The sequence below is a fragment of the Phyllobates terribilis genome, unplaced genomic scaffold (assembly GCF_046119375.1).
Source record: "Phyllobates terribilis strain yellow unplaced genomic scaffold, ASM4611937v1 Scaffold_7__3_contigs__length_470593459, whole genome shotgun sequence".
Lineage (NCBI taxonomy): Eukaryota > Metazoa > Chordata > Amphibia > Anura > Dendrobatidae > Phyllobates > Phyllobates terribilis.
Window position 1 is genome coordinate 95,507,153 of NW_027362767.1, and position 13,795 is coordinate 95,520,947.

A 13,795-nucleotide genomic window follows, 5' to 3' on the forward strand; every position below is an offset into this window, starting at 1 on the left:
ATGTCTGACAGGAAACCCTTGCCAGGTCCGGACTCAAGTGTGAATGACTTTGTGCGATTGTCTACCAGGAATACAGTAGCCTCCATAATCCTTAAATGGAAGAAGGTTGGGACCACCAGAAGTCTTCCTAGAAAAGGCTGTCCAGCCAAACTGAGCAATCGTGGGAAAAGAGCCTTGGTGAGAGAGGTAACCCCAAGATCACTGTGGCTGAGCTCCAGAGATGTAGTAGGGAGATGGGAGAAAGTTCCACAAAGTCAACTATCACTGCAGTCCACCAGTCAGGCCTTTATGACACAGAGGCCCGACTGAAGGCTTTCCTCAGTGCAAGGCATATGAAAGCCCGCATAGAGTTTGCTCAAAAACACATGAAGGACTCCCAGACTATGAGAAATAAAATTCTCTGGTCTGATGAGAAAAGATAGAACTTTTTGGTGATAATTCTAAGCGGTATGTGTGGAGAAAACGAGGCACTGCTCATCACCTGCCCAATATAATCCCAACAGTGAAACATGGGGGTGGCAGCATCATGTTATGTGTTATGTGTTACCCATTCTTCTGAAGGTGGCAATACCCCATTTGTGGCTGTAAAGTACTGATTTGCCACGTGGCAGGGCTTGGGAGAGAAGGCGCACTATTTTACTTTTTGAGAATAGTCAGCGTTTGATGTAATAACTCTGCAACGCTTTAATATATCCCAGTGATTCCGAGAATTTTTTTCAAGACATACTGTACTTCATGATAATGGTAAAATTTGTTCTATATGATTAGCATTTATCTGTGAAAATATCTAAAATTGGTCAACATTTTTGAAATTTTTTGCAATTTTCAAACTTAATTTTTATGCCCTTAAATCAGAGAGTTATGTCACACAAAATAGTTAATAAATAATATTTCCCATGTTTACTTTACATCAGCACAATTTTTTAAACATTTTTTTTTGTTAGGGAGTTAGAAGGGTTGAAAGCAATTTCTAATTTTTCCAACAAAATTTACAAAACCGTTTTTTTAAGGAAACACATCACGTTTGAAGTGACTTTGAAGGGCCTACATGACAGAACATGCCCAAAAGTGACACTGTTTTAAAAATTGGACCCCTCAAAGTGCTCAAAATCACATTCATGAATTTTATTAACCCTCTGTGCTTCACAGGAACTAAAGCAATCTGGAAGGAAAAAATGAACATTTTATTTTTTCCCACAAAAATGTTCATTTAGCCCAAAATTTTGCATTTTTACAAGGATAACAAGAGAAAGTGAAACACACAACTTGTTATGCAATTTCTGTTATGCAAGTATGCCTATACCCCATATGTGGTGTAAAACTACTGTTTGGGAGCACACCAGGGCTCAGAAGGGAAGGAGCGCCATTTGATTTTTGGAGTGCAAAATTGTCTGAATATATAGAGGATGCCATGTCGCTTTAGCAGAGCTCCTGAAGTGTCTAAACGGTAGAAACTCCCCCACAAGTGACCCCATTTTGTAAACTAGACACCTCACTGAATTTTTCTAGATGTCTTGTGAGCACCTTGAACCCCCAGATGTTTCACAGAATTTTAAAACGGCGAGCCGAGAAAATAAAAAAAATAATTCTTTTCCCACAAAAATATTGTTTTAGCCCCAAATTTTGCATTTTCACAAGGGTAACAGGAAAAAATGCACCATACAATGGAAAACTACTGTTTGGGCGCATGGCAGGGCTCGGAAGCGAAGGAGTGCCATTTGACTTTTGAAACGCAAAACTGGCTGGAATTATTAGCAGACACCATTTCGCATTTGGAGAGCACCTGATGTGCCTAATCAGTGGAAGCCCCCCAGAAGTGACCCCATTTTGGAAACTAGACCTCTCAAGGAATGTGTCTAGATGATGTATAGTGAGCACCTTGAACACCCAGGTGCTTCACAGAATTCTATAATATTAAGCTGTGAAAATGAAAAAATAAATTTTTTCCAGCAAAAATGTTGGTTTTGCCCCAAATTTTTCATTTTCATACGAGTAACAGCAGCAAAATGGACCATACAACTTTTGTGCAATTTCTCCTGTGTATACCAATTCTCCATATGTGGTCGAAAAGTACTTTTGAGGCACAGTGCAAAGATCAGAAGAGAAGAAGTGCCCTACTGGAGTTTAGATTTTGCTGCAATGGTTTGAGGGTGCCATGTAACATTGGCAGAGCCCCTGAGATGCCAGAACAGCAGAAACCCCCCATAAATGAAATTTTACAAACTACACTCCCTAATGAATTCATCTAGGGGTGCAGTGAGTGTGTTGATGTAAGGAGGAAGACCGGGGTGTACGTACTTTCAGAACAAGGGATCCGGAACTGCCAGGGCCGTGCCTCTGGTTGCAGGGGGAAGACAGACTGCGAGCTCAGGAGTAAGGTGACCGGGAAGTTGGGGGCGTGTCCAGAGCCAGAGCTCAGGGTCAGGTGACCGGGGAGCTGGGAGTGTGTCTTGGAAGAGGGAGGAAAAGGAGTTTTGAGTGGGAAAGCAGGCAGTTGACAATTGGGATCAAGCCCGACTAGAGGGAAAAGAGACGCAGGGTCTGTGGAGCCGAGCAAGTGAGGTGCAGTGTTATGGACTAGGGGCTCAGTGGGTCAAACCGGAGACCGCCCACTGCCGCCAGAAGACGGAGCATTGTTTAGGCGGGGAAGCCAGAAGAAAACAACACCGGCATCAGCCGGCAATGGCCTTGTGGGGAACAAGAGTCAGCTAAGTGTAAAAACTGCCGATTACAACCGTTTCAACTCTGCTACATCTAGCCAAACTGTGGATTGTCGGTTGTAGCCTGTTACCTGCTACTCCCCTTGTTGTCCCCATATTTCCCCTGTGACTCCCTGCGTGCAGATTGACCCTGTTACAATAAATCCCCCCTGTTTATTAACCCTGTACTGGCTGCTCTGTGTTTCTGTGTCACTGCATCTAAAGTTCCTGTGTCACATTTGGCGTAGTCGGCAGGATGCAGTCTTTAGACACAGACACTGCAGATCAGTCCCTCCTGGGAGCCCCTGGATCTAGCTTGCTGCTGGAGGCCATGCTCAGCATTCTCCCAAAGTTCACCGGGGACAATATGATGCTGTGGGACTGGGTTGAGAGAGTTAGGAGTATGTTACGTATGCATCCGATGACCCCAGCTATGCAAGCCGAAATAGCCTTACTGGCCCTGGTCGGTGAGGCCCGGCACTCCGTGATGTACCGCCCTCCTCATGACTGGGATACTGTAGAAAAAGTGATGCAGATATTGGAGAAGATGCATGGGGTTCCCACCAATGTAGGAGAGCTGAGGATACGGCTATTTCACCAAGTGCAGCAGGAGGGAGAGACTGTGACGCAGTATGTTAATGCATTACAAAGGGTGCATGCCTATATCACTAGAAAAGACGACATGGGGAATTTGAGAATGGGCCCCCCTGACGTGATCTTAAGAGACCAATTTGTGACGGCTCTGGCAGGGATGGTCCGGAGTAACGAGGTACCCCCCCCCCCGCGCCTGCAGCTGAACCGGAATGGGCTCGAGAAATGCGAAAGGAGATACAGGAGATGCGGGGTGAATGGTCCAGTCTCAAGAAGACCTCTGCACCGACACCAGAGATACCCGTATCGATTGCCCCAGTTAGGGAAAGAATTGAATTCAGGCCCCGCCCTGCAGGAGAGTTCCGTAGAGGAGTGAGGCAGCCCTACACAGACAGAGACACGACCTGCTAGAAGTGTGGAGGCGCAGGACATTACGCCAGGGGCTGTGCTAGCCGAGGGCGGCCCCTGTCACAGCAGCCGTTAAACTAATGGGCTCCGTGTTTGGGGGAAACAGCCTGGAGCCTAAGGAAGGGGAAAGAAAAAGAGGAAGTTCCAAGGACCTACTTTCCACCAGCCCGACTGTCTGGGCCGAAATAAGCGGTCAGGCTGTTCGCTGCCTGATTGTCACAGGATCCCAGGTGACTACGATGACAGAAGCCTACTTTCAACAGCGATTTCCAGAGATAGTGCGGCGTGAATGGGGACCAGTAATTAGACTCATGGCAGCTAATCAATTACCCATCCCGGTCGCAGGGGTGGTATGGAGAGAATGGTGGATCCTGTGTTATCAGCTTTGTTAGCTGTCATTATAATCTTCCCTCTGAGAATAATGAGACTGTTGAAAACTGTTCCTGAAAAGCCAGGAAGTATGAGTCTAAAAAAGCCCCAGTGACCAGTGTGAGAATTACTAATTTTGTTTTTGTTTTTTTAATACAAATCAGAATATGAGGGGAAAAAAATTACATTTTTTTTTTATAAACACTTGTAACACAATAACCTGTTTTAATCAATAAGTCATTTTTTGATTTACATATTATCTTGAAGATTTTTTTTCCCATTTTGAGACTATTTTTCCTATGATCTATCACTAGAGGGCACTGGTGCAATAAGTGAATTTATGGCATCATAACTGCCATATGAAAGTGACAATTGTGAACCACAGTCCTCCCATTAACTCATATATATTCCCATTATACTCACATATATAGTCAGCTTCTTAAGGTGTACGTACATTGTGTGATTGAGGTGCAGTCAAAAACTGAATCTGAACTCTCCATGGAGTTTTACTGCAGATTGCCGAAATTTTGCAATATAGTTATTGGCCATTACAAGTATAACACATTTCATAAAAAAATGGTAATTAACTTAAAACTTAGGCTATAATTAAACAAATACAAAGCAGTTCACCTCTACAAGTCCATAATAAAACATATACAAAGCAGTCCCCCTCTAATAATAATAATAATAATCTTTATTTTTATATAGCGCTAACATATTCCGCAGCACTTTACATACATTATCTACAAGTCCATAATAAAACAACTACAAAGCAGTCCACCTCTACAAGTCCATAATAGAACAACTACAAAGCAGTCCACCTCTACAAGTCCATAATAAAACAACTGCAAAGCAGTCCACCTCTACAAGTCCATAATAAAACAACTGCAAAGCAGTCCACCTCTACAGGTCCATAATAAAACATATACAAAGCAGTCCACCTCTACAAGTCATAAATTATAACTGGTCCATTCAGAAATAATGTGGAAATCTTAATGTCTATTATTGCAATATTCTCCAGGATAAATTGGCCAAACGCAAGAAGACGTTATGTGATTGTCAAGTTTTCATGTACTGAGATCTACGGTTTATGGTAGTAACTTACAATCTATGGCTTTCTTATAAACTATACTCCGGCCCCACAAAGCACTATGAGCCTCGAAATCTGTGCAATCTGAAAGAAGAAAAAAAAACAACTGCTTTTCAACTAAAAAGACGTGAAGAGCAATGAGACTGGCTCATTGTGTGCAGATAAAGCCCGTGTTGCCATGGTAAGTTTGTCAAAGTGCTCCCATGTAATTGAATCTCTGTGCGTATCATTCACGCATTTAACTAAATGAGCCAGCGACCTGTGAGTCATGTGGAGTGTGCAAAGGATGGTAAGGCAGGAGAAACACCTACTCCCAACAGTGATAAGTGGGCAAGTGAACACCACTAAGTGACTATATGCATTATGGGAACTCCAACGCCTTTCCGGATTGTGGGCGACAAGAATTCAAAAGCTAGGATCTGGAGTCCTTACAAGTATCTGTCAGGAACCCAGCTTTTAACCCATTCAACAGTAAGGTAGCAGTGCCTAGCCAGCATCCAATACAGAAATGCAAATCACAAGAATACTATAAACAATTTATCTGTAGACTCTGTTTCAAATCTAACCTGTCACTTTACATGGTAATAACTCTGAAATGCTTCACCACATCTCAGTGATTCTGAGATTGTTTTTTTTCATGACACATTACACTTCATATTAGTGGCAAATTTAAGTCGATATAATTTGTGTTTTTCATTTGTGAAAAATGTTGAAATTTGATGAAAATTTTGAAAATTTCGCAATTTTCAAACTTTGACTTTTTTTCAAACCCTTAAAACAGATGATTTTGTCACTAAAACGAAACAATAAATTACAGTTGCCACATGTCTACGTTACATCAGCATTATTTTTGAAACATTTTTTTTGTTAGATTTATAGAAGGGTTAAATATTTAGAAGCAATTTTTAATTTTTCAACAATATTTACAAATCCAATTTTATTAGGAACCACTTCACACTTAGTGAAGTTTTAGGGACCTATATGTCAGAAAATGCCCTAAAGTGCAACCCTAATATTCAAAACCACATTTAGAAAGTTTGTTAACCCTTTAAGTGCTTCACAGGAGTTAAAACAGTGGAAGCAACTAATGAAAAATTAGCGATTTTCCCTAAAAATGTTGCTGTAGCCACAAATTTTTCATTTTCAAAAGAGTGACAGGAGAAAACTGGACAGTTCAGTTTGTTGTAAATTTTCTCCTGAGTACGCCGATACCCCATAGGTGATGGGAGATCACTCTTTGAGCACATGGCAGTGCTTGGAATGGAAGAATTTGATTTTTCAAGCTTACATTTGGCTGAAAGATTGTGGATGTGATGTCATATTTACAGAACACCCAAGGTGCCAAAACGAGAAAGTTCCTCCACAAGTGAATCCATTTTGCAAGCTACATTTCTCAAAGAATTCATCTATACGTGTGATGAGCATCTTGAACCCACTGGTACTTCCTAGAATTTCATAATATTTGGCCGTGAACATGAAATATCACATTGCCTTAGCGTCAAATTTTTAATATTCACAAGAGTAACAGGGAGAAATGAACCCATGATTTGTCGGTCAATTTCTCTTGAGTACACTGATACCCTATATGTGTTTGGAAACTACAGTTTGGAAACAAGCCCGGCAAGGGAAGTAGCACCATTTGACTTTTGGAGCTCAATTTTTGCTAGAAAAGATTATAGGTACCATGTTTAATTAAACTGATAGGACTTGATTTGGAAAGGCACACACCTGTCTATATAAGACCTTACAGCTCTCAGTGCAAGTCAGACCAAATGAGAATCATGAGCACAAAGGAACTGCCCAAGGAGCTCAGAGACAGAATTGTGGCAAGGCACAGATCTAGCCAAGGTTACAAAAGAATTTCTGCATTACTCAAGGTTCCTAAGAGCACAGTGGCCTCCGTAATTCTTAAATGGAAGAAGGTTGGGACCACCAGAAGTCTTCCTAGAACATGGCTGTCCAGCCAAACTGAGCAATCGTGGGAGGAGAGCCTTGGTGAGAGAGGTACAGAAGAACCCCAAGATCACTGTGACTGAGCTCCAGAGATGCAGTAGGGAGATGGGAGAAAGTTCCACAAAGTCAACTATCACTGCAGTCCACCAGTCAGGCCTTTATGGCAGAGAGGCCCGACTGAAGGCTTTCCTCAGTGCAAGACATATGAAAGCCCGCATAGAGTTTGCTCAAAAACACATGAAGTACTCCCAGACTATGAGAAATAAGATTCTCTGGTCTGATGAGACAAAGATAGAACTTTTTGGTGATAATTCTAAGTGGTATGTGTGGAGAAAACAAGGCACTGCTCATCACCTGCCCAATACAATCCCAACAGTGAAACATGGTGGTGGCAGCATCATGTTATGGGGGGGGAATTTTCAGCTGGTGGCAATCGAAGGAAACATGATTGCGGCCAAGTACAGAGATATCCCAATGAAAACCTCTTCCAGAGTGCTCTGGACCTCAGACTTGGCCGAAGGTTCACCTTCCAACAAGACAATGACCCTAAGCACACAGCTAAAATAACAAAGGAGTGGCTTCAGAACAACTCTGTGACCATTCTTGACTGGCCCAGCCAGAGCCCTGACCTAAACCCAATTGAGCATCTCTGGAGAGACCTGAAAATGGCTGTCCACCAACGTTTACCATCCAACCTGACGGAACTGGAGAGGGTCTGCAAGGAAGAATGGCAGAGGATCCCAAAATCAAGGGGTGAAAAACTTGTTGCATCATTCCCAAGAAGACCCATGGCTGTACTAGCTCAAAAGGGTGCTTCTACTCAATACTGAGCAAAGGGTCTGAATACTTATGACCAGGTGATATTACAGTTTTTCTTTTTTAATAAATTTGCAAACATTTCTACATTTCTGTTTTTTTCAGTCAAGATGGGGTGCAGAGTGTACTTTAATGAGAAAAAAAAATGAACTTTTTAGAATTTACCAAATGGCTGCAATGAAACAAAGAGTGAAAAATTTAAAGGGGTCTGAATACTTTCCGTACCCACTGTATGAGATGCCAAAACAGCATAACTTCCCCCCACAAGTGACCCCATTTTGGAAAATAAACCTCTCAAAGAATTCATCTAGGGGTGTATTGAGCATTTTAAGCCCACAGATGATTCACAGAATTGTATATCATTGACCTGTAAAAGTAAAAAAATAAAAAAATTTCCACTAAAATGTTGTTTTAGTCCCAAGTTTAAAATTTTCAGAAGGGCTAATAGGAGAAAACGGACCACACAATTTGTTACGCAATTTCTCCTAAGTACACCAATACCCCATATGTGGACAGAAAATACTTTTCAGTCACAATGCAAAGCTCAGAAGGAAAAGCGTGCCATATTGGAGTGCAGATTTATTGAAATGGTTTGCCGGTGCCATGTCACATTGACAGAGCTCCTGAGGTGCTACAACTGCAGAACCCCCCATAAGTGATCCCATTTTAAAAACTATATTCCACAATGAATTCATCTAGTGATGCAGTGAGCATATTAACGTAACAGGTGTGTCATAGAATTTTATACCATTAGGCAGTTTAGAAAAAAATACTTACATTTTTACCATTAAAAATGTTGTTTCAGCTCCTGATTTAAAATTTTCACAACTGGAAATAAGTAAAAATCGCCACATAATGTGTTACCCATTCTCCTGAAGGTGGCAATACCCCATTTGTGGCTGTAAAGTACTGTTTTGCCACACGGCAGGGCTTGGGAGAGAAGGCGCGCTATTTTACTTTTTGAGAATAGTCAGCGTTTGATGTAATAACTCTGCAACGCTTCAATATATCCCAGTGATTCCGAGATTGTTTTTCAAGACATACTGTACTTCATGATAATGGTAAAATTTGTTCTATATGATTCGCATTTATCTGTGAAAATATCTAAAATTTGTCAACATTTTTGAAATTTTTCGCAATTTTCAAACTTAATTTTTATGCCCTTAAATCAGAGTTATGTCACACAAAATAGTTAATAAATAATATTTCCCATGTCTACTTTACATCAGCACAATTTTTTAAACATTTTTTTTCGGTAGGGAGCTAGAAGGGTTGAAAGCAATTTCTCATTTTTCCAAAAAAATTTACAAAACTGTTTTTTTAGGGAACACATCACGTTTGAAGTTACTTTGAAGGGCCTACATGACAGAACATGCCCAAAAGTGACACTGTTTTAAAAATTGGACCCCTCAAAGTGCTCAAAACCACATTCATGAATTTTATTAACCCTCTGTGCTTCACAGGAACTAAAGCAATGTGGAAGGAAAAAATGAACATTTTAATTTTTCCCACAAAAATGTTCATTTAGCCCAAAATGTTGCATTTTTACAAGGATAACAAAAGAAAGTGAACCACACTGTAACATACCTGGCGGCGTCCTTGCATGGTGGTCCATCTCCCACTGTGCAAGAGCGCGCACTTGATCTCCAGTCCAGAATGTCTCTCTGGCTTCCCTCCTTGCTGTCTGTTTGTCTGTTTTGGCTGCATAGGGCGACGCCCGCTGAACTTCCTGTTTCTTGTACCTGCTGCGGACACGCCCCTGTTGCACCTTCAGCCTATTGCTGTCCATCTTTGGGTATTTATACCACCTTCTTCCTCAAGATGGCGCCTGAGTATTGTGTCCTGTCAGTCGGCTTTTTGTCTCTGACATGCCAGGTCCTATCCTGTTTTCCTGCCTGTTTTCCAGTTCTGTGTCTGAACTGTGGTCTGTTCTTGTGAACACGCTTCTTGCCTGTTCTTTCGCCTTCTAGGGGCCGTATTCCTAGATCTGCCTGTCTGTGCCTTGCGGTATCTGTTCCCGTCTGAACAGAGTCCTGTTTGTGTCCCTGTCTTGCAGTATCTGTTCCCGTGTCTGAACTGTGTCCTGTCTATGTCTCCTGCCTTGCGGTATCAGTTCCCGTGTCTGAACTGAGTCCTGTCTGTGTACTCTTGCCTGCTGCCTTTCCTGGAGGCTGTATTTCCAGGCCTGTCTGAACACGCTCCTAGCCTGTTCCTCCCGCCTTCTAGGGGCCGATTACCTAGATCCGTTCCTGTATCTTGTCTGTCCTGTCTGAACACGCTCCTTGCTTGTTCGTCCCGCCTCTCTGGGGGCCGTATTCCCAGACCCGCTCCTGTATCCCGCTGCAGTGTCGGTCTCTTCCGTACACTCAGTTCCAGTCTGAACTCTCTCCTATCCTTTACCTGTTTTGCCTCTATGTCCGTTCCTTTCCTTTTTCTGCAGAGTCTGAACTCGTACCTAACTCCTGCTTGTTGTCTCTGTACTCCCGTTTGTGAGTTTGTGGTCCCCTCGCTACTTCACTGCAAGTACCCTGTGGGTATCTGGCTCTGCCTTTCCCTTCCTGTCTGTTCCGTGTGAACAGAGCCCTGTCCGTCCTGCTCTGACTCCTTGCTCACTGCTCCGGCAGCCTTGCTCCGCTCTTACCCTTTTGCTCACTGCTCCGGCAGTCCTGCCCTGCTTCTGCCCGCTGCTCCGGCAGTCCTGTCCTGCCCTGCTTCTGCCCGCTGCTCCGGCAGTCCTGTCCTGCCCTGCTTCTGCCCGCTGCTCCGGCAGTCCTGTCCTGCCCTGCTTCTGCCCGCTGCTCCGGCAGTCCTGTCCTGCCCTGCTTCTGCCCGCTGCTCCGGCAGTCCTGTCCTGCCCTGCTTCTGCTCGCTGCTCCTGCAGCCCCGTCCTGCTCTGTTCTTGCCCACCGCTTTGGGCGTTCCCTCTCTGCTGTGGTTGTCTACCGCATCTGCGGTTCTGTGACCCAGTCTGTACTGGGTCTTAACCTTTCTGTGCTCCAGCCCGTCCTTTCGGCCAGTACCTCCCTGCCTGCATACTCGCCTGTATCCACCCATCTGCATACCTGCCGTGTTTGTTTACATCCACCAGTCTGTGCCAGCCTAACCTGCCTGTTCCAGTAATCCCAGTGTGGGTCAACCCCCGTGTCCGGAGTTTGACCTGGAGTAGCACCTGGTCCCTCTGCCCGGTTTCTCCCTGGTGCACTGGCGTCGTATGCCGTCGTGCCACCTTGGTCGGATCGGCCAGATACTTAGTCACGCCCCTCCAGGCACTCTCCGGTCCATGGTCCAGTGGAACCACAACACCCGCACACGCCAGTCAGTCCGGGCGTGTGCATAACAGCATGCTCAGGCCATGGTTCCCGTTGAGCCCCACGGCCTTCGCTCTCTGAGAAGTTTTCCAGCGAATACATGCATTAAAAATAAATAAATAAAATTTATTTTTTTTTTCTCAGCTGAGTTCCAGGCGAATTACGCACCCATCCAGATGGATCTATCTGCTCTCGTTCCTGCGGATCCGCCACGTTACTATGGGGATCCAAGACAAAGTCGTGCATTTGTGGAGCAATGCATGCTACACTTCAAGTTCTACCCTCTATGTTTTCCCACCGATCGGGTTAAGGTGGCATTCATTATGTCTTACCTGGCGGGTGATGCCTTGGAATGGATCAACCCCCTATATGAAACACAGGATCCGATCCTCCTGGACCTAATGGCCTTCCTGGTGGCCTTTCTAATGGTCTTCGATGATCCTAACCCGGAGGCTCCTGCTGAAGCTTCACCTCCCAATATCCCGGAGCAGCCCCGATGGGTAATGTGTGTGGGTAGCGCAATAGTCCTCCAGCCCAATGAGACTACTGCCCACCCAGAATCCTCACAGGGTGACTACGCTTTCCGGAATACTTCTCCCAACCTCAAGAGGCAGTCCAGACGTGCTAGACGTAGAGGCAAGCCGTCACGCCAGGGTCTGTTCTCCCTGAGACCTCCTGACCCCAACCTTCAAGTCCCTACTGAAGCTTCATCTCCCTGTATCCCGGAGAAGCCCCAACGGGTAAAGTGCGTGGGTAGTGCTCCGGTTCTCCTGCCCGAAGAGACTTCTGCCCATCCAGACTCCACACAGGAGAACTTCCTGCACCCGGCATCAGATGCTTCACCCACTTTAACCGGTGTGCATGTCCAAGGATGCTCCAAAGCTGTGGTTACCTCTGAGTCTGTGCACCTCTACTACCTGGCGGAGGACCCCCTGTTGCCTCCTGAATCCTCCGGGATACCACTCGATGACAAATGGAGAGAGACTTCTCTACACTCGGTACTCGATACTTTGTCCGCTTCGTCCTGTGAGCCTGACAATGGGTACCCCAAAGTGGTAGTTACCCCCGAGTCTCTACACCCCTCCGACCAGGCGGAGGACCTCCAGTTGTCTCCAGAACCCTTCGGGGTGCTACCTGGTAGCGAAAGGACAGAGACTCTCCTATACTCTGTACCTGATACCTCGCTCGCTTCGTCCAGTGAGTCCAACCTAGTGTACTCCGAAGCAGAGGTTACTCCCGAGTCTCTACACCCCTCCGACCAGGCGGAGGACCTCCAGTTGTCTCCAGAACCCTTCGGGGTGCTACCTGGTAGCGAAAGGACAGAGACTCTCCTTTACTCTGTACCTGATACCTCGCTCGCTTCGTCCAGTGAGTCCAACCTAGTGTACTCCGAAGCAGAGGTTACTCCCGAGTCTCTACACCCCTCCGACCAGGCGGAGGACCTCCAGTTGTCTCCAGAACCCTTCGGGGTGCCACCTGGTGGTGAATGGACAGAGACTTTCCTATATCCTGGATCTGATACCTCGCTTGCTTCGTCCGGTGAGTCCGACCTAGTGTACTCTGAAGCAGATGTTTTCTCTGAGCCTCTGCACTCTTCTGACCCGGCGGAGGACCTCCAGTTGTTTCCTGAATTCTCCGGGGTACCACCAGATAATAAAGAGACAGTGACTTTTCCTCATTATGTACCTGATAACCCGTCTATTTCTTCCTGTGAGCTTGACAAGATGTACCTCGAAGCAGAGATTACCCCCAAGTCTCTGTCCCCCTCCAACCCGGTGAGGGACTTCCAGTTGTCTCCTGTACCCTCTGGGGTGCCACCTGAAAATATGTGGAGAGAGACTTCCTTGTGTGCTGTTCCTGGTACTCCACCCGTTTCGTCTGTTGCTAAGGATGGCTGGATAGGAGGTAGCATCCTAGCTAACCAGATGAGATCAATTTTTCCTGTGGACAGTGGAAGTGATCTCCTTGAAGTGAACGACTGGTCCTCGAATTCCCTGCGGAAGATTCTGGCAGGCCTGAAGAAGAGGGGGCGTAAGGGGGGGGGTACTGTAACATACCTGGCGGCGTCCTTGCATGGTGGTCCATCTCCCACTGTGCAAGAGCGCGCACTTGATCTCCAGTCCAGAATGTCTCTCTGGCTTCCCTCCTTGCTGTCTGTTTGTCTGTTTTGGCTGCATAGGGCGACGCCCGCTGAACTTCCTGTTTCTTGTACCTGCTGCGGACACGCCCCTGTTGCACCTTCAGCCTATTGCTGTCCATCTTTGGGTATTTATACCACCTTCTTCCTCAAGATGGCGCCTGAGCATTGTGTCCTGTCAGTCGGCTTTTTGTCTCTGACATGCCAGGTCCTATCCTGTTTTCCTGCCTGTTTTCCAGTTCTGTGTCTGAACTGTGGTCTGTTCTTGTGAACACGCTTCTTGCCTGTTCTTTCGCCTTCTAGGGGCCGTATTCCTAGATCTGCCTGTCTGTGCCTTGCGGTATCTGTTCCCGTCTGAACAGAGTCCTGTTTGTGTCCCTGTCTTGCAGTATCTGTTCCCGTGTCTGAACTGTGTCCTGTCTAT